The sequence below is a fragment of the Arvicola amphibius genome, chromosome 7, assembly GCF_903992535.2.
Source record: "Arvicola amphibius chromosome 7, mArvAmp1.2, whole genome shotgun sequence".
Lineage (NCBI taxonomy): Eukaryota > Metazoa > Chordata > Mammalia > Rodentia > Cricetidae > Arvicola > Arvicola amphibius.
The window spans coordinates 93,930,165-93,953,123 of NC_052053.1; the positions used below are offsets into that span (position 1 = coordinate 93,930,165).

The 22,959-nt window shown below is 41.7% G+C and overlaps 1 protein-coding gene across 1 annotated transcript in view; it reads left to right on the top strand.

The window, feature by feature from the left end:
- Positions 1-22,959, top strand: part of Arel1 (apoptosis resistant E3 ubiquitin protein ligase 1) — a 54,559-nt gene that overhangs the window by 1,859 nt on the left and 29,741 nt on the right. The window contains exon 2 of the mRNA XM_038336064.1: positions 20,719-21,032. The gene's annotated coding sequence lies outside the window, so the exon portion shown is untranslated. The remainder of the gene's footprint in view (positions 1-20,718; positions 21,033-22,959) is intronic.

Below are 22,959 nucleotides of genomic sequence, written 5' to 3' on the forward strand. Positions count from 1 at the left end.
GCATATTGGTAAACCTCAGAAAACTTATTAAAATTTCAGGTCTCTATAATGGGTCATTTTGAGTTGATTTGGATATAGAACTGGTGTCCTTCCTTCTGTTCTTTTAGCCACACATTGCATTCAGATCTCTTTATAGTTCACATTATCTGTGTGTTGCAAATTTTTGGTGTTGAAATAGTTTTATTATTGACACATCTTTAGAGATTGTCGGTACCTCTTGCTTTACCCCCAGGAAATTACTCATCTTTTCAGAACGGTTTGCCTCTGCCTAGCTGTAATTCATGGGTAGAGTTAGCAGCCGCCGCCACATTTTTTTTTTTAAATTGAAACATGTTAGTGATTAGGCATTTAGCTTTTAAAGTAGATATGGTCAGTTTTTGTTTTTAAACCTCTGGAGATTGATTAGAAGTGTTTGCGTGCGTGTGCGTGCCTCTGTGTGCAAGTGCCTGTGTGTGCTTGATTGAGAGCACTTGAAGAGAAAATTGCAGCTAGTTAAATAGTAATTTGCATTTAAATGCAGGCCCTGACAGAAAAACCCTTTCCTCTCAGTTTGAAATCCATGAACTTTTTTTTCTTCCTTATTTCACATTAAAGCAGTTTGCAGTTTCTCTTCCGAGAACTTTCTGATCCCTTGATTGTTAATACTTGATAGGAAGCTAAATTAGTGTAGGAACACTGTGGGGGTGGACACAGTCAGACAAGTGTTTCTGCTGCATTGTAATTTTGTCATGATCTGAGACACTTAAAGCCTGCGGTTAAAGCACTCAGCTATTATATAGCATTCTTTGAGAGGGATGGAGAGAGGGATGGTTTTGACTCTGTTGGGTGGGAGCAGAATAGAATTACTTTTGACTGCACTCTTGTGAGGAAAAGAATGATTTTAGTCCTTCTCAGTGGTTCAGAGGGCCCTTGTGTATTTTCTGCATACTGAGGAGAAAGAATCTGTGAAGCCGTTGAGTCCACAGTTTGGATACTTAATTGGACTGAATTTCATTCTTCTCACTCATTGGTCTAAATAGATGTTTAATAATATTATGGCTGGTAGAAGAGTCCCTAGAGAAAGTCTTGTGTTTCAAGTTAATTTAGAGATAGGATTTCTAGCTTCAAACACAGTTTTACACTTACCCTTATGGTTCATATGTTGTTTCCCCAACAAACATTTGTTGCTGTCCGTTACTTTTTAGTTTAATTTGACTACCTTTAAATGAAGTAGCAGGGCTGGAGAGATGACTTGGTGGTTAACAGCCCTGGCGGCTGTCCCAGTGACCTGAATTTGATTCTCAACACCCAGATCTGACAGCTCACAGCTGCTATAACTTTAGCTCCAGGAGACTTGACACCTTGTGGCCTTCATGGTCTCTTGAGATCGTTCGAAAACACACACACACACACACACACACACACACACACCATACACATAAAATAAAATTTAATGCAGCATGTTCTCCTAGGTCTTGATGTTGCACTGGTTTATATGACACTTCAGAGATATATTACTACCGTGTATTTATTCACAAGGCATTTATTCAGAGCCCATTCTGTCCCAGACAATATGCTAGCTACTCTAAAATACTCAGGCTCTGTTGAAGAATGACTTGTAAATAGGTAAATATTATGGAATATGCTCAGCTAGAGGTATATAAATTCAAATACTTTGGAGAAATTACTGCACGTGTTCATCTTCCTGGAAGGGTCTTGGTTAGAGTATTGTATAATACTTATTTACTACAATCAACATAGCACGAATAATAAAAACCCAGAGACAGATATTGGGGTTCACCCTGAAGATCAAAAAAACAAAGCAACCAGTCACAGGCTCTTACCTCTGTCTCAAACTTGTCTCCTCCTATCTTATATTCTTCTCTAGCTGGGATTAAAGGCGTGCACCACCACTGCCCAGCCTCTATGGCTACCTAGTGTGGCTGCTGGGATTAAAGGTGTGTGCCGCCACTCCCAGGCCTGTATGACAGACTAGTGGCTGCTTTGCACTGACCTCCAGGCAAGTTTTGTTTTTGAAAACATAAATAATATACCACGATATGCTAGTGAATTCTACTATATTATTCCTCCCCCCCCCTTTTTTTTCCAGACAAGGTCTGGTGTGTCACAGGCTGGCCTTGAACTTGCTATGCAGCTGAGGATAACCTAGAATTTTGTTTGTTTGTTTGTTTGTTTGTTTTGAGACAGGGTCTCTCACCACGGCCCTGGCTGGCCTGGAACTCCCAGAGGTCTGCCTGCCACTGCTTCCAGAGTGCTGGGATTAAAGGTGTGCTCAACCATGCCCAACCACCTAGAATTTCTTGATCCTCCTACTTCAGCCTCCTGAGTGCTAGGAGTCAGGTGTGCAGCACCACACCCCCCAGCTCTTGCGTTGCTGAGGATCAAACCTCACATTAGGCAAACAGCTCTACCAACTCAGCTACATCCAGAGCCATCATTTTACCTTGTAAATGCCTCTAGCCATTGGTTGTCTTAGGTTTAAATGTAAGCTATTATTCTTTGGCACCATTTTCTTTGAATGGTTATTAAATGTTTAGCCTTCATTTTTTATATTGTTTCCAAACTTTTGAGGTGGTTTACATATTGTGGTGCATGTGTGTTCATATATGTGTATACTTAAAACAAATGTATTGGTTTTAGTGCAGTTTGCCTGTTATTATTGAAATGCTGATATTAATTGTATTTTGTGTTCATTGTACTTTCTGGCCAGAGATAACTATAATTTAATAATAAGCAATATCATTTTCTGTAATGTGATAATAGTATTATATACTTAATAGTAATAGTTCTTTTTTTTTTTTTTTTTTTTTTTTGGTTTTTTGAGACAGGGTTCTCTGTAGCTTTGGAGCCTGTCCTGGAACTAGCTCTTGTAGACCAGGCTGGCCTTGAACTCACAGAGATCCACCTGCCTCTGCCTTCCAAGTGCTGGGATTAAAGGCGTGTGCCACCACTGCCTGGCTCAGTAATAGTTCTTAATAGTACAGATCCCTCATGATCTAGCCCATGTTATTTTAACCTTCATCCACTTTGGGAAGTTCAAATGCAAGGATAACCTCTGGTGTAAATAGTAAAGCTATTTGGAAGAGAAAGCATCTGAGACCTCCCAAATGTGAAGCAGTTTTTCACATTTTGGTAAAGAAGGCAGTGCAGATGAGCAAGTAGTATGTAGAAAGGAACAGAAAAGTATCTACTGGAGTATTTTAACCTTTCCACTGCTTACGTTAGGGCAGTGATTAGGGAAGCAGCATCAGATTTGTAAGGGACAGTGAGGATATAAAGTTAGTCAACTATATTTAAGTTAAAAAAAATAGTGGGGTAATCATTTTAAATTCATAGAAAAGTTTAAAAACAATACAGAGCATCCATATCTGCTTCTCATCCATTTTTTTAATGTTAGCTTCTTCCATAGCTATGGTGCATCTGCTGCATCTAAAAATTTAGCAGTGGTATGATATTCTCTACTAACCTACAGACTCTGATGATCATAAAATTTCAGCTCACCTTCCTCCTCTATGCAGAATCCAGTCCAGAATCCAGATTGCAGTTAAACCGTGTAATTAAAAAAAAACAAAACAGGGTCTCCTTATGTATCCCTTGTTGGTCTGGAACTTGAGCTTCTAAATTGTCAGGAATTTTGGCTTGAGTGTGTAAGTATTGAGCTTCTCTTTCATATTAAAGTGGGAGTGATGGCACGTGACTATTACCCCTGAATTCAGAAGATGGAGACAGGAGGAGTAGGAAATTTAAGGTGATCCTTAGCTACATAATGAACTCAAGGCCAACCTGGTCTACATGAAACTCTGCCCCCCCTCAAATAAAATAAAACAAACTAATCAAACAAACAGTAAAAAGATTGTTCTTTTCAGTTGTATAATTTTTTTCCTTAAAAATAAGACTGGAGGGGTCTGGAGAGAGGGCTCAGTGGTTAAGAGCACTTGTTCTTTTAGAGGACCCAGGTTCTGTCCCCAGCACCCACATGACAGCTCACAACTGCAGTTCCAGAAGATTCAATACCTGCTTCTGGCCTCCAAGGGTACCAGGTATGTAGATAGGGCATATACATACATGCAGGTAAAACACTCACACATATAAAGTAAAAATAAATACATTCTTTCTTGCTGTTTGTTTTGAGGCAGTGTCTTACTCCATAACCCTGGCTGTCGCTGTCATGGAACCGCGTTTATCTCATGGAGGTCACCCAGGCTAAAGAAATATTAAAAAAAATAAAAGGAGGAAGAAGAATGTAGGGCCAGCTACATGGTTCAGTTGGTTGCAAGTGCTTGCTACACAAGCCTGACAACTTGAATTTGCCCCCTGGAATCCATAGTGGAAAGAAAACCAACTCCTGCAAATTGTCCTCTGACCTCTACACAGATTTGGCACATACACACCTCTGTACACACTGATAATAGCAATAACTAAATAAAGGATTAAAGTTACTCTCAAAAATAAGAGTGGACTGGAAAGCAAGGAGTGGATCGTAATGGAGGCAGAGATTTTAGCTTTAATGCGTGTGTGACAATTGCAGCACTACCCTGCAGGGCTGCATAGCTGGCCATTTGCCTGTTCTTTCATGCACAGTTAATAAAATAACAACTTCCTAGACTTATTGAGGGAGACGGCTTGTCAGATTCAGAGACTTACTGTAGAAATATTCCTGCTGTAGCCAAGTTCAGTAGTTCAGGGTTACCTGAACACGAAAGCTGCTATGAGATGGGAACATGGAGGCCTGTCCTCATTCTGTGGATCAACATGGAAGAGTTCATTTTATAGACAGGAAACCATCAGAATAAGAGGAAGTAGTAAATTGAACTAGTAATTTCTTTTCCTTTTAAAATACCCCAAACAAATTTGCTGTTGATTTAGACATATTGTCAACTCTAAAATTTTTGAAAGTTCTTTATTGTTCTGAGCTGGACATGGCTCCAGAAAATGGTCCCAGGAAGTATGTTGAAAGAGGAAGCCAAGAGAAATAAATCTGATACCAGGTGTGGTGTGTGTCTGCGATCTCAGTCAATAGTGAAATGAGGATCGAGAGTTAGAGGCAGCTTGTGTTACAGAGTGAGAGCATGTCTCAAAAAGACAATAAACCCGACAGATGGAAGGAGCAAGTGGGTTCAAACTCACCCAGTGCCCAATTATGGGCAGTTGCTCTCTGTGCCACATTTTGAAATGGTTTGTTTCTGGTCACCTGGAACTCAGCCACTTGTCAGTACAATAACCAACACTTGGAGAAGTGAAAATGAACGGGAGGAACCAGTTTAGGAAATGTTTGAAGCTTTAAACCAAAGGATGTATTATATCTGCACACGTTTGTCAATATGACTGTATGTATGTGTTAACACCATTGCCCACAGAGGCCAGAGGAGGGCATCAGATCCCCTTGAACTGGAGTTATAGGAGGCAGTGAGCCACCTGGCCTAGGTGCTGGCAACCAAACTTGGATCCTTGGTGGGAGCAGTGCTTGCCTTAACTGCTGAGCCCTCTCTCCAGCCCCACAGGTAAAGCTTATCTCCTTGGGCAAATGTTTCCCGAACTCCTGTCACCTCCCCTTTACTGTTAGGAGTTTTGCCATGCACATGCAGGATTTCTGAAACCCAGTTTCTTCTATGTCCTGACTTGAATACATGAGCAGTAGTCCCCTTGCCATAGCCACAGGAGGACTTAAAGGGGAGAAGCTCTTTTTCTAAGAATTCATTGAAAGCAGTATCATATAGTGAGTGTCATTTTGTACTGGGAAAATGCTGCCTGGGCAGTTCTTTCTAGATATTACTGATTCCATTCCATTTCTCTCTTTGTAGCCCTGTTCTGACATGTGTCAGCATCTAATGAAGTTGCCTTAATAGTGACATAGTTAGTGATGAAGGATGTCAGGCTAAGATTGAAAAGTCATATTTTCAGCCAAACATGAAGGCATATTGTCTGTAATCCAGACAATAGTCTCAACCTGGTGTGTGTGTGTGGGGGGGGCACACATCAGATATCCTGCATATCAGATATTTATATTATGACTTATAACTGACAAAAATTACAGCAATGAAAATAATTTTATGGTTGGGGGTCACCACAACATGAGGAACTGTATTATAGGGTTACAGCATTAGGGAGGTTGAGAACCACTGCTGTAATCCCATCCGTTGGATGGTAGACGAAGGAGAATCAGTAGGTAGAGGCCAGCCTTAACTTAGCTACACCAGTCCTGTCTTAAAACATCAAACAGACTGTCTGAGTAGAAGGCTCCGTTGTTAAAGTTTTTAGGACCTGTGTCCAGACCCTCAGCACCCATGTAAAAAGTTGGATGTGGCAACACTGATCTGTGATACCAGCCACAGGAGGCAGAGACAGGAGGACAGGTACACTTGATGGCCAGCTAATCTAGCAGAATCATTGGGTGTCAGGTTTGTGAGAGGTCTTACCTGGTAGGGGTGGGGAAGGAAGCAGCCACCAAGGAAGACATGGCATTTTACCTTTAGCCTCCACAGGCACACACACACACACCACACACACACACACACACACACACACACACACACACACACATATCACATCACATCACATCACACAGGACAAAGAAGCAAAGTTCTATTTTCAGGCCTCTCCTTATGGGTCATGTCTGTAATCTCCAGACTTGAGAGGGGGTCTAGAGGACTGGAATTTGGAATCCAGCCTGTTCCATACTATGAGTTGCATGAAAGATAGCTTCTTTCAAAATAAACTCAAAATAATTTTATTTATTTGAATAAAGTGGTGAATACCAAGAAAGGAAACCACACAAAGTCCCCGTGGGCCAATAATTTTCGAAGCTTCTGTTTTCTGTACTTGGGGAGAAAGGATATGACAGGGGCGTAGACAGGCCAGTTTTCTCTCTCGTTTTTCTTTAGATGTCCCACAGTACAAAGAGAGCAGTGACAGTCATTGCTTGTTCTCTCTGTTTCGTCCTGTTAGCTTTGATGCTGTTTTCCTACTCCATCTGAACAGGACTCAGAATGATTAACAAGCTAGTCCAGACGGAAGTGGAATACATCCAAGCTCTCTTTTTGTGTCTGCTACTTACTTCATTTTGACTCTGAGAAACTCTATTTGGATGTACACCTTTGCCAGAAGAGGGCATCAGATCCCACTAGAGATGGTGTGAGCCACCATGTGGTGGCTGGGAATTGAACTCAGGACCTCTGGAAGAACAACCAGTGCTCTTAACCACCAAGCCATCTCTCCAGCCCCGAAACTGTCTTGTTTTAAAGAAAATGATGAAAAGAGAATTTAAATAGAATAAATGGATGTAGAATTGCTTTGGTTCCGGTCATCTTTTATAAGATCAAATTTTTTTTTTCTTTTTTGGTTTTTCAAGACAGGGTTTCTCTGCAGCTTTGTTAGAGCCTGTCCTGATAAGATCAAATTTTAAATTAACTAGTGAGGTACGCGACTTTCTCCAGCTTCCTACAGGCAAGAGTGACTTGAACTAGAGAGAATGATCTTCTGGAATCTTCTCTTTCACATCAGGATGGCATGCGGTTAATCATTCCAGGCCGTGTCCCAGGGTGTCTGTTCCAGGTTTTAGAACTTGTCATCAGAAGCAAATTCAGATCAGTAGAGATTTGAGGTTGATCTGAAGACAGTGCAGGAACAAAAACCTTCGCTCCATTTAGCTATGCCACTCATTAGGTGGAAGGGGAAATCTGTTAAAAGACAAAGTCTTCTAGATTCAGAAATGGTCTCTAACTTGGGTAGTGCTTAGTAGTGTGGGAGGACTCTTTATCAAAGAGATGATAAACCTGGATAACTAGGAGAAAAGCGGAGTGCAGAGTTTCAGTGAAATCTTGTTAAAATTTTTGACAAGAGATTTTTTTTTCTTATGAAACTTTAATATAAACTTTAGAAGAAAACAGGAAAAAGGGCTTTGTGATCTTGAGTTAGGCAAAGACTTTAAAAATGTAGAACACAGGAAACAGCTGAAGAAATGGCCCAGTGGTTAAGAACTCTGTTTTTGCAGAGTTCAAGTCCCACTCCCTAGTCATGCAGTTCATGCCTCTTAACTCCAGCTCCAGGGGATTCAACATGCTCTTCTGGCTACAGGCAGGAACGAGGATACACACACACACACACACACACACACACACACACAATTTAAAAATAAAAGGAAATAAACTGTAAAAGAAAAAGTTGATAAATTGGATTTCATCAACGTTGGAAGTGTTTACTCTTAAAAAGTTTAGTTTCCAATAGGCATGGTGGTGCATGATTTTTGTCTGAGCACTGGAGGCAGAGGAAGGCAGATCTCTCTGAGTTCAAGGCCAGCCTGGTCTACAAAGTGAGTTCCAGGACAGCTAGGGTTGTTACACAGAGAAACCCTGTCTCAGGGAAAAAGAAAAAAAAAGTTCAGTTTCTATTAAGAACATGAAAAGGAGAGCTAGAGAGATGGCTTCACAGTTAGAGCATTTACTACTTTTCCAGAGGACCTGAGTTCAGTTCCCAGCACCCATGTTAAGCAGCTCACAACATCTCAACTTCAGGTCTGGGAACTCTGACACTGCTATCTTTTACAGACACCACACACATAGCGCGCGCGCACACACACACACACACACACACACAAATATATACACAAGCTAAAGAAAAGAAAGCAAAGAGCAAGCCACAGGAAATACTTTGCACGTGTCTATCTGATGTCTAATAAGGGGCTTACATGGAGAGCCTATAAAGAACTGAGGTTCAGTGATAAGAAGACAAAATATTGGAACAGACATTTACCAGAGAAGCTGTGCAATAGCTAATGCCTATCTGAAAAGATGCTCAGAATTCTTAGCCCTTGGAAAAATGCAGATTAAACCAGGTGTAGTAGCATAAACTTTTAATCCCAGCATGTGGGAGGCAGAGGCAAGCAGATCTCTACGAGTTCGAGGCCAGCCAGGACTACTTAGTGAACTCCAGGGGCTGGGGGTACTCTGAGAATGGTGGAAGTCCAGCTAGACATCTCATGCATTGCTCTGAATGTAAAGTAATGTAGCTGCCTGGGAAAGCAGCTTGGCAGTCAGCACTGGAAATGTGCTTCCCATATGAACTAGCAGTTCCACATCCAGGTATTTACTTCAGAGAAATAAAACACATGTTTATACAAACACTTAATGCTTGAAGATTCATTGCAGGTTTATGCATAACAGCACTAAGTTGGATCTAGTCCAAATGTTCATATGCTGGATGGATAAACAACTTGTACTCCATCATTAAAAGAGACTACTACCCAGTAATCAGGAATGAACTACTTACTGACGTAAGTAAAAGCATGAGTGACTCTAAAAACTGGTGTGTTTGGGGTTGGAGAGACGGCACTGACTGGTCTTCTATTCCCAGCACCCACATTTCATCTCATAACTGCCTGTAACTACAGTTCCAGGGGCTTTATACCCTCTCCTGGCCCCTGTAGGCCCTAGGCACACATATAGTGCACAGACATCATGCAGACAAAACACTCATAAAGTAAGATTTAAAAATCTTAAAATTTGGATGAGAGTCTGTGATTTCTTTTTTTTTTTCTTTTTTTTTTAAATATTTATTTATTATGTATACAATATTCTGTCTGTGTGTATGCCTGAAGGCCAGAAGAGGGCACCAGACCTCATTGCAGATGGTTGTGAGCCACCATGTGGTTGCTGGGAATTGAACTCAGGACCTTTGGAAGAGCAGGCAATACTCTTAACCATTGAGCCATCTCTCCAGCCCCGAGTCTGTGATTTCTATAGAGTTAGATTGAGATTAGTTTAGGTCTTATTTTAGACATGTGATTTTTGAAGTAACAATTACTAGGTTGAATTGCAAAGAGTTTAATGGTTATTAAATTAGGTCAAATTTAGACTAATATTCCTTTTTGAAAAGATGTTCATTGATGTGTGTAAGTGTATGTACACATGAGCACACAGGTGTCTAAGGAAAACCAAAAGAGGGCATCAGATCATCTGATAGAGTCTGAGCCATCTCTCCAGTCCCGTAGTATACTTTTGATTCTTTTAATGCTAAAAATTTAAAATTATTAGATATGCGACTCTTTTGCCTGTATGTAAGTATGTATATCAAGTATGTACCTGGTGCACATGGAGATCAGAAGACTATCAGATGCACTGGACCTGAAGTTACAGATGGTTATGAGCTGCCATGTAGGTGCTGGGAAATGAACCTGGATCCTCAGGAAGAGCAGCCAGTGCCCTTAATGCTGAGCCATCTCTCCAGTCCTGCCCTTTTTTTGTTTGGTTTTGTTTCACACAGGAGACAGGTTGGGTGTGGTGGTGCACACCTTTAAGCCCAGCACTCTGTGGTAGAGGCAAGGGTCACTGAGTACAAGGCCTGCCTGGTCTACACAGTTGTTGGGGTCCAGCCTTGACGAAATTCACACATTCCAGGGTAGGAGCATGAGGATTAGAATTATTAAGCAAAAGTAACAGAGATATGAGAGAAATAAGCTGAACACAGAGCAACATTGGGAAGGACGTTCAGTGAATATTGAACCTGCCCATGTTTGTTTTCCACATGCTTACATACTTCACTCTAAAGGAGGGGGTGGCAGCAGACTTCATTAGCACGATATAAGGAGTAGCACAAGTATCCTGCAGGCAGCTACCCCTGGAACCTCCTGCCATCTCTAAAGGAGCAGGAATAGCAAGATGGAGTGGATCCACCTCTGTACTCAAAATACTAATCAACATGCCCTCCTCCACCTTTTTGAGACAAGGTCTCTGTAATCAAGACTGGCCTCAGATTCCATGTCTTAAGTGACTCTTCTGTTTGGTTAGATTGATTTTCTTGAAGTTCAGTTAGCCTGTCTCTGCGCTTGCTTTTCATGGTGGTCTTTTGCATTTTTGGTGTCTCTGGGGTGTTGCGCTTGTCTATACCTTCAGATACCTGTTTGTTTCCATTTGTTTCATGCATGTCTTTCTCTATATCCTATCAGGGCACAGATGTAGCATGCTCTTCTGTACTTATTAACTCTGCTTCCCTTTGCCCTTCCTCCTTCAGTCACAACATTTCTCTAGGCTCCCAAGGTCGGAAAATCAACGTTGGTGCTTAACTTTTCACCCTTGTTTCTTTCTCAGCTCACAGGTCATTCATCCTGTTGCTTCTAAGAACGTAAAGAACGCTCTAACCTCTATTTAATGACTAGAGTTTGACTAGTTTAATTATTTCTCCTTTTCAGCTTTTCTCTTTTTCCTCTTTTATTTATTTATTTGGTGGCATGGGGGTTGAATCCAGAACTTCATGTGTGTGAGATAGGCGCTCAACCACTGAACTATGATGTCTCCAACCACCCCACTTTTTAATATTTTTTTTGAACTTTTTATTTGAGACAGAAATTTACAAATTCATGTTGGCCTTGAAGCCTGGAACTTTTGATCATTTTGTCTCTGCCTCCTGCCACCAGGCTTAGTTTACTTCTTGGGAGCAGAGGGAATATAGAATTTTATTATCTAGCTCAGGGTAACCTCAGACTTGGATTCTCCTACCTCAGCCTCCTGAGTGCTGGGATTACAGGCAGCACCGCCATGGGTTCTCTGATCTTGTCTCTCAGTCAAGTCTGTCTTGTTCTTCCTTGTTTACCTCCAAAGTTATTTCTCTTAAAAATCTGTTATCTTCTTTCTCATTTGGTTTAAAAAGAATATCACCTTAGAAAATTTTTTCTTGCTGTTTAAAGTCTAAAATGAAGATACATATCTATCTATCTATCTATCTATCTATCTATCTATCTATCTATCTATTTTTTTATTCCCTGAGACAGGGTTTCTCTGGCTATGGAGCCTGTCCTGGAACTAGCTCTTGTAGACCAGACTGGCCTCGAACTCACAGAGATCCGCCTGCCTCTGCCTCCCGAGTGCTGGGATTAAAGGCGTGCACCACCACCGCCCAGCGAAGTAATATTTCTTTCAAATGCAAATTAAATATATCATCTGTGCTCTCATTCTACTCATCTCCCAAATACTCCTCTCCCTGGCCAGGGACTGGGGATTCTTTTTTTTTTTTTTTTTTTATTATGTATACAATATTCTGTATATGTGTATGCCTGCAGGCCAGAAGAGGGCACCAGACCCCATTACAGATGGCTGTGAGCCACCATGTGGTTGCTGGGAATTGAACTCAGGACCTTTGGAAGAGCAGGCAATGCTCTTAACTGCTGAGCCATCTCTCCAGCCCGGGATTCTTTTATATACATCAGAATTCCTGGTTAATGTCATAGGTTTGGAATCAAATTGTCTGACTCTTTGAGCTATCAAGTAGGTGGCTTTATCAACATTATTTTAGCTGTTTATGCCTCTGTTTCCTGATCTAATAGAGTTTATAATATATGTGCCTAATGTGGTCGATGTTAAGGTCGAATGATAGAATGCAGATGAAGTACTTTACCTGGTTCACAGATGTTCTCAGCAAGGTAGACTCCTGTTATCGTCATCCTTGAGAGAGTCCCAGTGTATTCAGTATTTTGGATGGTTGCTATGATTGTTCCCACATGGGATCTCTCTAGAAAACCAGTTAATCCCTTGTGTAAAGTGTAGCCCTCTTCCTTACTTACTGGAGCTGCTGCAACCTGACATAAACCACTCTCTTGGCAACCCAACAGCCTTGGCCGCCTGGGTCTGGGGTGTCCATCCTCAGTCTTTCTGTCCCTGTCGTCCAAGGCTTGCTCTTGTGGAGCAGCTGAAGTTCTTTTCTTCTCAGTATGTCTCCACTTTACAACAAAGGAAGGGCAGCTGACTAGTCCAGGACCATCAGTGATGAGATTCCTGGTCTTTGCCATTATTCGAGACTGTATTTAGAAGCAGACTGTCCCTGGAGGCCTTTCCAAATGCTTCGCTTTTACAGTGTTGAAGTTAGTCATCACTCTTCATCTGGGCTTGGATTTCACCTGTCTCTAGGATATCCCACACACACCACTCCTTACCTTTGCAAGTATTTGCTCATTCTTTAAATTTTTTTTTGTTTTTTAATTATGTGTATATTTGTGTGTTTGGGGGGTGTCCTTGAAAGTGCAGAGGCCAGAAGATGTAGTCAGAACTTCTGGAGGTGGGGTTAGAGCAGGTTATGAGCTGCTTGATGGGGTGCTAGAGACCAAACTCTGGTTCTCTGCAGGGATAGTACACACTCTTAACCACTGAGCCTGCCCATCGCCCTCGTTCTTAGTTAATCGACTCTATTGCCTCTATTATGAAGACATTTTCTGTCTCTTAAGGCAAGGTTGCCTCTCTTTCCTTGTCCTCCACACTTTGATTCTTCCTCTGTCACTGCACTTTGTACATATTGTTTGTCTTTCGTATTGAATCAAGTGCATCAAGGTTAACAAAGCCCCTGTCTTTCCACCGTTCCCTGAGGGACCATTACTGGTTGCTGGCCAAGGGAAGAGCCATTTTCTTCACTGATACAGCCACTAATAACTTGCCCACACTACAGTGGATAGCCCCTTACTCATTCTCTTGCAGGCAACTTAATTAAATTCAGTGGGTCACAGAAGTCAACAGCAACAAAAGACGTGACAATAGGAGAAGGGATTACTGGCTGGGAAGAAGCAAGGGTTCAGCAGGAATGGGAGGGGAAAGAGGATAGTAGGGGGCGAAAATGGCCAAATGCATTCTATACATTTATGCACCTATCAGATGATTCAATTTAGACCAAAAAAAAAAAAAAAGAAAAGAAAAGCATTATGTCTTGCTTGAGCAGCATAGCACGTTTTAGGCCAGTCTAAGTACGTGGCTAAGGCACTAAAAAAAAAAAAAAAAAAAAAACCTAAGGGCAGGGAGTTAGTTTTATTTAAGAAACTTTTATAGTATCCACGGAGTTTGCTCTATGGTAGGACCTTATGTAGTATGTTTGAGGCCTTGAGTTTGACTCCAAACACAAAAAGGAAGAAGAAAAGAAAAGAAAAAAGAAACAAGGATGAAGATGTAGGGGAATCCTGTCTTATTTATCTTGTGCCTGGGACCTCAGCTTTTAGCAGGTAGTCTAACAGATGCTCAAGAAATATGTAATGAAGAAAGAGGAAGTCATGCAGAGGAACCAAGGGTGTTGGTTGGTTGTCAGTGAATTGCATATTGAAGTGTTCCTGTAGTTTTAGAAAACAATTCTAACCAATGGAGAAATATAGCTCTAGGGATGGGAAAACAGCAGCAAACTGAGTGTGCTGGGCCGTGGTGGGTGGTGACCAGCGTGCAGGGGAGGTGAGTGCTCTTCGGGCTTTTATACAAGAGCTTTAGGCCCATGGCAGGGGCAGCAGCTGGCAGTGCAGCACCAAGGAGCCTTTTGGTCTTAAGTATGTACAGCTGTTTTGAACATCATGTTTTAGCTTTAGAAATTCATGGAACTTTTGTGTCCTGTGTTCTTATCTGTATCTAGAACATGAAAATGCTTTTTTAAATTTTTTTTTAAAATTTATTATACAACATTCCATCCATGTATCTTGCAGGCCAGAAGAGGGCACCAGATCTCATTATAGATGGCTGTGAGCCACCATGTGGTTGCTGGGACTTGAACTCAGGACCTCTGGAAGAGCAGTCGGTGATCTTAACCTCTGAGCCATCTCTCCAGCCCCTGAAAATGCTTCTTGTCTGTTGACATTCTCCTCCAGTAAGAGAGATCTGCAAGACATGTGTCACTTGTCCTCTGGGCTTTGGCATGCTCTGCATGCCCCAGTGCCCAGATCTGGGAGATAACGATTGGGGTTTAGTCTAGTATGGCAGCATACCAGCTTTCTGTGACTTGGGGGATTACCCACTAAGAAGTATTGTGTCACGGGACAGAGAAGGGTGAGCTCATCTTGTTCTGATCGACCGGGCAGTTCCTGGAAGGCTGCAGTCAGTTGGAGGCACCTCATTACAAGAGTGCTGGGGACCAGTTGGAGAGAGTTCACAGGAGACCCACAGGAATGCTTGAAAGACTGAAGAGGCTGACTGATGAGGAAAGGATATAAATGAGAACCGTATAACTTGGCTGAACCAAGACAGCAGAAGTATACAACTGTATAAATATCTCAAGAATATAAACTTGATTGGGGAGGGTAACTCTTTATGCTGGGGTTTGGGATGGGGAGAAAAAATGTAAAAGTAAAATTAAGGCTGCATATTATAAACCCAACAGTTCAAACCATATGGTAAGATACTTTATTTCGGGGAATCTTCTTAGACCACTCTACCCTATGGACCTTGTCCCAGCCGAATTTTTTTTTAAATGTTGGAGAATAAGTCTGAGAAATACATTTTTCTTTTTCTTTTCCTTTCCTTTTCTTTCCTTTCCCTCCCTCCCTCCCTCCCTCCCTCCCTCCCTCCCTCCCTTCCTTCCTTTCTTTCTTTCTTTTTTTTGAGACAGGGTTTCTCTGTAGCTTTGGAGCCTGTCCTCGAACTAGATCTTATAGACCAGGTTGGCCTTGAACTCACAGAGATCTGACTGCCTCTGCCTCCCGAGTGCTGGGATTAAAGTCATACGCCACCACTGCCCAGCGAAATACATTTTTCTTACATTCTGCCTTGTTTTATGGAAACTAGTCTGTGATACTAGAACTCTTGGTTGTTGTTGCTCTCTCCAAATGTACCTGAAGTGGAACTTTACATGAGTGTTTTCTTACTTTCTTAGAATAGCATTTTGAGGACTGGAAAGATGGCTCAGTGGTTAAGAGCACTTGCTGCTCTTGAAGAGGACCTGGGTTAGGATCCTAGTACCCGGCTGATTGCTCACAGCATTTATAATTCCAGTTCCAGAGGATCGAGTGCCCTCTCCTGACCTTCACCAAGCATACATGAGTTGTGCATCCACTCAAACACATGAAATAAATAAATCTTTAGAAAATGTTCCAGTAGCATTTTTAAGATTTATTTTATTTATTATGTACACGGTGTTCTGCACATCAGAAGAGGGCAACAGATCTCATTATAAATGGTTGTGATCTATCATGTGGGTGCTGGGAATTAAACTCAGGACCTCTGGAAGAGCAGCTCATGCTCTTAACCTCTGAGCCATCTCTCCAGCCCTCCAGTAGCATTTTGAAAGCAGACTGTGTCATTAGTATGTATTAATTAATTGTAGGGACAGTAATGTGCTTGATCCTTCAGATACATTGTATTTAAAAAAATCCTCTTGCTTAGTCCTTTGGAAGTGATTGTATACAATTCTTAGTTATCCTATGACTATAGACATGAAACTTTTAAATCAGAGTTAAAATAAGAGCCAGAAATGATTGGGAAGTGGAGACCAGAGGATGATGAGTTTCAGGCTAACCTGTACTATATATTGAGAGCTTGATTAACCAATGAGAGGGAAGAATTGAAATGAGAAATCTTTGCATAATTTTGTGAGCTTTCTAGCTCTCTTTCCAGAAAAGATGGTAGTAGAATGGGAAGAAAGTAATTCTTATACTTTTTTTGATTTATTTTAGGAATGTATTCTTATTTACAAAAGGCAGCTACGTAACTTTAAGCCCTTAGGACTGACAGTAGCGGCACAAGGCTGTAAAGCACAGCTTTTGGGAGTTGGGGCAAAAGTGTTGGGAGTTCAAGGCAGCTGTGTAGCGAGATCCTGTGTTATAAGGAGGGGGCTGCTTGTTAGTTCCTGGCTTCTTTGCCCTGAAAAAAATCACGCAGAAACTGTATTAATTAAATCACTGCTTGGCCCATTAGCTCTAGCATTTTTTTTAAAATTTATTTATTTATTTATTTATTTATTTATTTATTTATTATGTATACAATATTCTGTCTGTATGCATGTGTGCAGGCCAGAAGATGGCACCGGTCATTATAGATGGTTGTGAGCCACCATGTGGTTGCTGGGAATTGAACTCAGGACCTTTGGAAGAGCAGGCAATGCTCTTAACCACTGAGCCATCTCTCCAGCCCAGCTCTAGCTTTTTATTGGCTAATTCTTACATATTAATTTAACCCATTTCTATTAATCTGTATATCACCACATGGCTGTGGCTTACTGGCTAAAGTTCCATCTGGCTCTGGCGGGGCTACATGGCTTCTCTCTGACTCCACCTCCTTTCTCCTAGCATTCTGTTTAGTTTTCCCTGCCTAGCTCTGTTCCCCTATAGCTCTGCTATAGGTCCAAAGCAGTTCCTTTATTTATCAATGATATTCACAGCATACAGAGGGGAATCCCACATTAGTTCTGTCTGAAAGCCAGGTATCTGTGGGCTTTGTCCCCAAAGGTCAGATAATTTACACATATATCTCTTCTGCAGCTACTTGGCTCTGCCTTGCTGTGCAAAAACTGGGTGGTAGACTGGCTATGTGAATGAATGAACTTGACCATCTTCATTCTGTTTGTGTTTAAAAAAGATCAAACAAGTGAATCTGGTCTACAAATAAAAGTTTACTGACTCCTGCTTTAGTCTCTTGCATTTGAGAGCATAGTCTCTAGTACTGACAACATAAGGATTACCTGCAAGCCTATTAGAACATGGGGAACCTTGGGCTGCCTGCTCTACAGTTGAGGCAGTGCTTCTGAAACACTGACGTGTGTAGAACTCAATTGAGGAGCTTGTAAGAGGGTACAGACCCTGACAGCCCAGGGCTGGACACCTTATTTACAGTGGAAGGCAAAGGTGGCAAAGACACACTGTGACTCCCCAGGGAACTACCACTCTCACTGCTTTACTGTTATGTAAAGAGAGCCAGGCGATGGTGGTCAGCACTCGGGAGGCAGAGGCAGGCGGATCTCTGTGAGTTGGAGGCCAACCTGGTCTACAAGAGCTAGTTCCAGGACAGGCTCCAAAGCTACAGAGAAACCCTGTCTCTAAAAACAAACAAACAAAAAACCTTATGTAAACAGATGATTATAATGCAGACTAATAAGTGCTGTAATAAGAGATATCTTTGGTGTATGAGTATGACAAAGGAGGTGATTGATTCTGTCTAACATGGGTAGAGGCCATGGTGAAGCCTGGGAGCTGGGTTAGAAAGGGTCATCAGCTGAGGTTGAGCCTTGATGCTCAATAGAGGTGCTGAGCTATTGAGATAAACTTATTCATAGCAGGGACAGATTATATTAGGAGTTACTTGGTTTAATAGCCAAGTAGCTGATTACAGAATTGAAGAGCCACTAAAATCATAATGAATAGAAGTAAAACTTCATTATATTTTATCTTAACTTCTTTATGCCATTTCATTATTTGGAAAAAGGTAACTTAAACCCAGCAAGGTGGTGTTTGCCTGTAATCCCAGCACTGGAAGGTGAGAAAGTTCAGAGTCATCCTTGACTGTATAGTGAGTGAGGCCAAGCTGGGCTGCATGAGACCTTATCTCCAAAAGAAAAAGAAAAGAAAACCCAAAAAGATAATCTATTCTCTACCACCCTGCTAAAGAAAATAGTCCCCCATATTAAATGTTTTCCAGAAATAGGAACATTTTATTAGTCTTTGTTTTATTAAAAAATTGGAAAACTGGGGCTGGAGAGATGGCTCAGTGGTTAAGAGTGTGTCATGTTTTTTCAGAGGATCTGAGTTCAGTCTCCAGTACCTATATTGGACAGCTCACAGCTGCCTTTAATCCAGCTCCACAGGATCTGACCTCCTCTTCTGGCTTTTGCAGGCACCTGAATTTAAAATATTTATTTATTATGTATACAATATTTTGTCTGTGTGTATGCCTGAAGGCCAGAAGAGGGCACCAGATTCCATTACAGATGGTTGTGAGCCACCATGTGGTTGCTGGGAATTGAACTCAGGACCTTTGGAAGAGCAGGCAATGCTCTTAAGCACTGAGCCATCTCTCCAGCCCCGGCACCTGAATTTAAGTAAAATATTTAAAAAATAATTTGATAAACCAGGCATAGTGGCACACATCTAAATCGCAGGGCTTGGGAAGTAAAGGCAAGATCAGGAGGTTAAGACCATCTTTGGCTACTGCTGAGTTTAGGGCCACTCTGAGCTCTATGAGAGTCTATCAGCAGTTCTCAGCCTGTGTGTGTATGCCCATGGACACCAGCAGAAGGTGCAGGATCCTCTGGATCTGGAGTTAGAAGTGGTTGCGAGCTGCCCAGTGCGGGTGCTGGGAACCGAAGTTAGGTCCTCTGCAAGAGCAGCAATCATTCTTAAATAACTGAGGAATATCTCCAGCCACCCTTTTAAAATTATTACGCATTATATAATGCCATTTCTAAGATTGGGTTTGTATTGTATGAACAATGTTGTGCTTGCTTTTTTATTTAATGTTTATTTGTGAGCATTTCCCAATCTGGTGTTTTTGTTACTGAAAAGTTTCATTTTTAAATTATCATATAACATTCTATCACGAGGATCTTTAATAGTTTACATAACTATTGCCTTGTTTGTAGATCCTTTAAACTGGTTCCAATTGCTGGTTGACCCATGTTTTGGCTCATGTACTTGGCAAGTCCATCACCATGTGTTAAAATAAATGCAAATACTTACTCATTTTTAATTATAAAAGTCTGCCAACTTATTTGATCTGCTGGCCTCCAGTCCTTCTGTTCTGGTTTGTTTAGCAATCTGTATTTTCTCCCTTGGTTTCCCTTAGCAGAAAGATAGGAGAATGGTCACTAAAAATGTGGACTCTGGAACCAGACTGTCTGCTACTTTTTGTCAGTAACTGGGAAAACATACCTTGCTCTTTATGTCCTGGACTGTAAAATCAGGATGAGTAGTTCTGTATCTGTGTCTAAAGAGAACTATATCTGTGTTGTGAGTTTGGAAGTACTGATAGTGGTTTGTGCCATTGGTGAGACGGTCTCTTCCCATTTACTGGTTGGTAACCTATTTTCATTTGCTTTCTGGTAGCTCTTTATATGTATACCCATAACCCCCCTTTTGCTACATCTGGTCCCTGAATGTCTTTGAGAATTATGAACTGACTTTAGTACCCTTCCATTACTTACAGGAGCAGATTTTACAGCTCCTCACTCCTCTTTTTGGTCTTGAACTCATGGTCCTCCTGCCTTAGCCTCCCAAGTGCTGGGATTACAGGCATGCACCACTGCACCTAGCCAGATTTTTAAATTTTAGCAATGTTTAAAATTTTAAATATTGTCATTTTTTAAGATGTGTATTTGGGTTTTGCCTGCACAAATGTCTGTGAGGATGTCAGATCCCTTGGAACTGGAGTTATAGACAGTTGTGAGCTGCCATGTGGGTGCTGGGAATTGAACCCAGGTCCTTTGGAAGAGCGGGCAATGTGGCCTGTCCTTTTAACAGCTGAGCCATCTCTCCAGCCCCAATATTGTTGTCTTTTATCATATCTTGGAACTGTGTGTATGGGTGCAAAGGAGGTAACATGCATAGGCAGATCAGGTTCTAAAGCTCTGCTTCTTCTTCTTTCCAGCTGAGTATGGAGTCGTCTCCATGCCTCTGCTGTGCGTCTCAGTTCTCACCACATTCCTCCCACGCTGTGTCCCAGCCCCATTAAGCTGCAGCTAGGCATGAGGCTATGATGAGGCTCTTTAAATCTGTACCCTCGCCCACCCCCGCTGGAAGACAGCGTTTGAAGTGCTGGAGCTTCTGGGGAGTGACATGCATGTACAGATGAGGTTGCCCTTGTGGCGTTAGAGCAGCTTCCTCATGATGGAGTTGCTGTTGGAAAGCCTAGTCAGAGGTCACCAACACTCAGTTACTCTTAGTATATTACTGCATGTTGTAGCTCCTCTGTTGCTGGTTGTTTTTTTTTTTTTTTTCCCCGGGGACGAGGGGTTGTGGAATCTCTTTCAGAAACAGAAACTTACTGCACGTGCTCTTTTTCTTCATAGGAGGACCCTGCTCTACCAGAACAGATGCATCTTCTGTGCTTGGTTTCATCTTACACTGGAGACGTCCAGGGATGATACATGCTTGGATTGTATTTCTTCACCTCAGAATTCAACCGCTTCAATGCAGAATCCTGACTCTTTGCTTACTGGGACACACATAACCTCAATGAACACCTTCTGGACTGGTCCTTTCTGGTGACTGTTTGTTTTTTTTTTTTTTTTTTCTTGTACAAGTTAGAAGACAGGTGAAAGGAGTAAAAGTTACCTGCTTTGGTGAATGACTTGGCTCTCAGAACATGGGCCCTCGTTTAAAGGTAAGTCTTGCTAAGAGCACTGTGTCAGAAACATAGGCAAGCCCCTTCCTACATGTCAGTTGATTGGAGAAGAGTAGATTCACATTGTACAGTGGTTTTACTGGGAGCAACTGGCCAGGACAAACACAGGTTCTCTTATTGCAATCTTAATTACTAATATTTACTCTCAGATCACACATTATACATCATGGAGTAAGCTTTCTTTCTTAGAGAAATACACACACACACACACACACATGCACGCACGCACGCACGCACGCACGTGTGCCTGCGCACACACAGTAGTCAGACATTACAGAATTAGGTGTCTTCCTCTTTATGAAGCTCAGGTGAGAGAGTTGTACCCTCTTCTCAATGCCTTTCTGGGTGTTTATAAACTCCTGTGTTTCCTAGTAAGACTCAAATCCACACAAGTGTTGCCATAGTCTAATTTTCTTAGATAAACTTCTTGGGTGGTACCCTTCCTACTTGAGGAATAAGTTATGTGTCAGACTGTGCTGGTTGGTGGTGCTGGACACATTGTCGTTTATGTGCCCACCAAGGTACAGTCATCCTCCGTCCACAAACGGAGTTAATTGCTGCTGGTAAAACTGGGGAGTTTCTTAGGCAGGCCACAGATTAGAAACCCACTTTTGTACAACATGGACTAACAGGACAGGGCACAGCCCGATCTCAACACTGAGGCAATAGATTGCGCTGAAACTCAGCTACTGGGGTGTCAAACGTGGACCAGTGACCAGATCCTCAGCCTCTGCAGTAGGAGATGCAGGGAAGAAGGGTGACAGTGAGCTTTGACTGGCTCTCCTAGAGCCATTTTTAATATAAAGAAACTAATTCTTCATTTTTGAAAATGACACTTTTACAACTGATCTTCAATAATGGGCTAAAATTTGTTGGATGTTGCACACTTTGGAATATGTATGTCTGTCAACGTTTTAGCATTTCCTGAAGATAGGTATTTTCAAGCATTTCCTCCCTTTCCTGTGAGCTAAAGTGCTCTAGTATTAAGCAACTTGCCTAGGATCCTGCAGTCAGCAAGTGATATTTCTCTGCTAGGTATCGGCACTGCATTCCACTTTGTGTTGCCTTGCATTATTTTTACTTCAAAAGATAACAAAAAAGCTGTAGGAGTTTGTAGTTCTAATTTTAACTTTGCTGTGAGATTCCTTACAGTTAGATTGGGTGACCTTCTCTCCTGTCTCTCTCTCTCTCTCTCTCTCTCTCTCTCTCTCTCTCTCTCTCTCTCTCTCATTATTTATTTGTGTTCTTAAATCTTTTCCCCCCAAATACTTGGCTCTTTCTGTGACTTCATTCTTTTTCATGATTCAGCATTACAGGTTCCAAGTTGGGGGCTTCAGTTGTGGGCCTGATACTTAAACCACTGTGGGAGTGGTCTCGGGTTTTCTTTTCTTCCTTTTTTTTTCTTTGCTTTTCTTTTTGTTTTTGTTTTTCAAGTTAGGATTTCTCTGTGTAGCCTTAACTGTCCTTAAACTCACAGGGATCTGCCTGCCTTTGTCTCCTGAGTGCTGGGATTAAAGGTGTGCACCACCATTGTGTGACTGAAAGTTTATTTATTTATTATGTATACAGTATTCTGCCTACATATATCCTATAGGCCAGGAGAGGGCACCAGATTTCATTACAGATGGTTGTGAGCCACCATTGTGGTTGCTGGGAATTGAACTCAGGACCTCTGGAAGAGCAGTCAGTGCTCTTAACCTCTGAGCCACCTCTCCAGCCCTAGTCTTTTTGTTGTTTGTTTGCTTTACCTGTGAAATGGGAATAATAGTGTTTATCTTGTGATTGCAGTAAGGGTACTTAGGATAAGATATGTAAAGCCCATTGGGCAGTGGCTAGTCTGAGTACTTAGTACTAGGGAAGCTCTCACTCACTGGGACCCATCCAACCTTTCAGGATTGACGCAACC